This window comes from Piliocolobus tephrosceles, chromosome 18 (genome assembly GCF_002776525.5).
Source record: "Piliocolobus tephrosceles isolate RC106 chromosome 18, ASM277652v3, whole genome shotgun sequence".
In the NCBI taxonomy this organism is placed as follows: Eukaryota; Metazoa; Chordata; class Mammalia; order Primates; family Cercopithecidae; genus Piliocolobus; species Piliocolobus tephrosceles.
In genome coordinates, this window is record NC_045451.1 from 13,758,759 (window position 1) to 13,763,491 (window position 4,733).

Consider the following 4,733-nt stretch of genomic DNA (forward strand, 5'->3'; position numbering starts at 1 on the left):
TATATATATATATATATATATATATATATATATATATCTTCCTTCTCCATATATATCTATATTCTTTATTTCAGTCAGTTCTCCAAGCCAGCTGGTGTGATTTGATGGAGAGAGCACTGAGCTAGTTTCCTACCCCCTTAGCCTCTGTGCTTTATTAGGCATGTCATTATTGTTATTTTAAGTATCCACTAATTCCTCTGTATCACAGGGTTAGTAATAATATCTGTTATCTCCTAGGATTCCAGAAAGAATCAAATAGTGGTATGAAAGCACTTGGTAAACTGTAGAACACTGAACAAGTATAAAATATCTATATTTTCTTACCTTTAATTTTATAGTCATACTAAAAGCATCCTGGAACCACCCTTCTGTCACCAATTTTCAAGTCAGTCTTGGGAAAACTGTATTTCTTCACTTTGCTGCTTTCACATCTGCTAATGGGAGTAAACCTTGTATTGTGGAATTAAAGGGTTGGACTTAGGGAATATGTATCTCTTAGGGCAGACTAGGTACATTGTTCTGTACATGGGATTTGCAATCTTATTATATATTATTACTTTCATCTTTATTATTATTGCTACTATTGCTATTTCTCACAAAGTCTCATTTATTTTCTTGTTTTCTTTACCCACATCTTGATACCCGTAGCATTTCCATGATATATCTGGATGGGCCAATTTGTTTTACAATTGTATCATCTTGATTCCTAAAGTTGTTAGTGAACCATTCTCTAACATTACTCAGTGGTCACAAATAAGGCCGAGGAATAATCATACTAAGATGGTGCTTTATCCATTCAGTTGCAATAGAATAGTGGAAACATTGACTATAGCACATTTTATTGCTGAATGCAATTTTCAGCTATTTTGCAACACTTTTATAACATACTTGAAATGAGATTGTATATGGAAAAGTTGAATATCTTGTGTACTCACGGTGTATATTGTTATGAATAAATCCCTAAGCTATAACAAATAAATACAAATAAAGTCAGGGACTTTCTTCTAAAACTGACAATAAGCCGGGCGCGGTGACTCACGCCTGTAATCCCAGCACTTTGGGAGGCTGAGACAGGCGGATCACGAGGTCAGGAGATCGAGACCATCCTGGCTAACACAGTGAAACGCCGTCTCTACTAAAAAATACAAAAAACTAGCCGGGCGAGGTGGTGGGCGCCTGTAGTCCCAGCTACTCGGGAGGCTGAGGCAGGAGAATGGGGTGAACCAGGGAGGCGCAGCTTGCAGTGAGCTGAGATCCAGCCACTGCACTCCAGCCTGGCAGAGCGAGACTCCGTCTCAAAACAAACAAACAAACAAAAAACCTGACAATTCTTGGCAATAAACAAATGAAAATGAAAATTGAAAAGGAAAAGAAAGGTACCATTCAATACTGATTTATTTCCTTTTTCCAAATTGTGTACTTCAATCTCTCTGCACCTATCTCCTCACATTTGTAGGAAAGAAGAGTCCTGCCTCACAGACAAAAAGAGAAAAACAAAAACAAAACCACTCAATACATCCAGATACATCACTAAATGTTTTAATTTAATTTAATGTTGAAATGTTTGTGATAGTATCATTTTCAGTTGGCATTTCCACATTTGTTACTAATATACATGAAGATAAGGAGTTTTTCATATGTAAAACTATTTTTAAAGCAACTTTTTTTTTTTTTTTTTTCCAGAAAGTCTGTGAGAATCAGACTTATTACGCTGGATTTTTAGGCAGTGACTCTCTTTAAAAACTGCTACATTATACTATATTTCACCTGAATAGAACATTTGTATAATGTACTTGTTTAAATGCTTCAGAGATACAGCCTTTTTCTCAATCTAAAGAAAATCAGACTAGGCACAAATTCTGCAAGAAATCTAAAGGTAGAAAATGGCTCATCTGTTCTTAAACACTAGCACTCACTCTTTCCCTCTTTAAACACTCCAACCAAGGGCTAATTCCCACTCATTCTCTGTAAGTGATTATAGATACTGAGCGGCCACAATTATGTTGCTGCATATGAATGTAGCATTTGATGAATGTGACTACAACAATCACAAAGCAATAGAACTAAGAAGAAAAATGCAATAAACTATCATTTTTTAAATTGCCACACTGAAGCAAAATTATAACATACATACTAAGAAAGGCAAACACTCAGCAGATAAGATCTATTTGAGACAAAATTTTATTATACATGACAATAACTTGGTATTTTACTTTCTATTATGCAAATTAATGATCGTGCTTAGTCCATGTACTGTGTGTGAGAGAACAATCCTCTTTAATGTGTGCAAAGATATGTGCAATTAATAAAAATATTATAAAGGGGTTATGCTAGATAATAAAAATTCAGACCTTCCTTAACTCTGAATTCAAATCTTCCAATTGTTTTCAAACGTAAATTTGGAAAACACTTTTTTTAAAATTATTTATTTATTTACTTATTCTTTTATTATTATTATTATACTTTAAGTTCTAGGGTACATATGCATAACGTGCAGGTTTGTTACATATGTATACCTGTGCCATGTTGGTGTGCTGCACCCATCAACGCGTCAGCACCCATCAACTCGTCATTTACATCAGGTATAACTCCCAATGCAATCCCTCCCCCCTTCCCTCTCCCCATAATAGGCCCTGGTGTGTGAGGTTCCCCTTCCCCTTTCCTTACTCCTTATACGAAAATTATTTCAAGATGGATTAGAGACTTAAATGTTAGACCTAATACCATAAAAACCTTGGAAGAAAACCTAGGTAATACCATTCAGGACATAGGCATGGGCAAGGACTTCACGTCTAAAACACCAAAAGCAACAGGAAACACTTTTAGCTTATTGTTATGCTAGTCAATTAGGGCAGTGTCCTCTTACAAAGGATGCACTTTTGCCCCACCCAGTGGCTGCCTCACAAATAGCCACTGTTCCCCTGAGTAAGGTAATTCCTTTCCCCGGTGGGTTTTGGTAAGAGAAACCCAAGGGAATAACTTGTCCCTGTGGCTCAATGTGTACATGAAGCTATCGTTTCATCAACGCTGCTTCCATCTGTACTGAGCTGTGGAGCAAACACAAGAATGCCAGCCACTTCAGGCCTTCCACCAAATGCTTCATTATGCAAGATCTACAAAGTCAACTATGCTTTCATCCAAAACACCAAAAGAAAGAGGAAATGCACATCTATGATAATAAGATTGAGTAGGTGAGAGGAAGAGAAAGGAGGCAAAGTAATGTCATTGAAAAGAGTACAGATCCAGGAGGTTTCACTCGATTCTAATTATATAAATTTGAGCAATTCGTTTATATTTTGCTTTTACATTACTGTAAAAGGAAGGGAGTAAAACCTAAGTAAAATCAAGCAACGGGAAAAAGCTAAAGTCTCTACAAAAATTGCAAGACAATATTTAATATTTTTATTCTACAGGTCATATAATATTTTGCTCTTTGTGTCTCATGGTTACACATATGCATGCACAAACTGAAAGACACAATTTTACTATCAATACAAAACTATAGCAAAATTAAAATCAAATTAAATGGCATTGATGAAATTACCTTGTCAAGGATTTGGGAGATGTGTAAGAAGTTTTGCTAGGAGATATCTAGATAAGTGACTGGAAAGAATGATTGCTTTATTATTATAAAAGATTGTTTCTCTCATTGCTCCCATCACATTATCTAAATTTAGAAATTATCATAAACAAATTGAATAATTTTATAAAAAATATTTTTCAGATTCTAAATAGTCATATTAGTGTAAAAACAATGCCACCATTGAAACCACATCAGCAAACTAAAAGAATAAAGAAAGAAACTTGCTGGTTACATGTCAAGGATACCAGCAGGAGGTCTAAAAGATGTCAAATTCTCCCCCAGAGGTTCAATAGCGAGCATGGATGAATGTAAGCCTCTCACTTGCCAGCCTGCCAAATCCTCTGACCACATGAATACTTAGATGATTTCTTAGTCTTACCATAAGAACTGATGTTTCCTTTTAAATAAAACTTTAAATATTTTGCTCTATCCATGCATTCAACTAATCATTTATACACTCCTCCAAGTGATTCCTTGTACTCTTAACTTGTGACGTGGTCCTAACTAGTGGAAAGACATTTCCCACGCCCTGTAAACAATGGCAGTGTATTGAGACAAACAGTAATTAAAACAATACTGTTAGAAAGTACACTCCACAGAGTGGTAGCGGGCTTGAGCAAGGGGCTCAAGAGTGCTGGTTACAGACTTTTCTGGGGTTTAAATATCCTCTACAGGTTTCCCACTGGTTACTTGGTTACACCATATGTAAATTAGAACTTGGTTTGCTGCCAGTCTGATTGGTTGTGGAAGGAAAGGAATGAGAGCTGAAGTGAAGTTACAAAGTTACACCTTATGTAAATAAAGATGGCTCATGACCAATCTGATTGGTTCTGGGAGGGGACCAGTCAGAGGTACTTTCCGTTTTTCATCTGGACAGCGGTGCAATGGGAGTAGCCTCTGATTCTCTTGTTACTTGGATGTGGACAGGTGAGGGTTTCCTTTTGATTCAATTCTAGGAAGTCAACATAAATTAGCCTTAGATTTCCTTCCTGCAGACCCTATTCTCCTGTCTCAAAACGATGAGACAAGGATGGAGATAAGCCATAGTTTTGTGGGAAAACAGCAGGAAAAAAATATCCCAAAATAGATGTATCTGTGATTGTTTCCTTAAAAAAAAAAAAAAAAAAAAAAAAAAAAAAAAAAAAAAAAA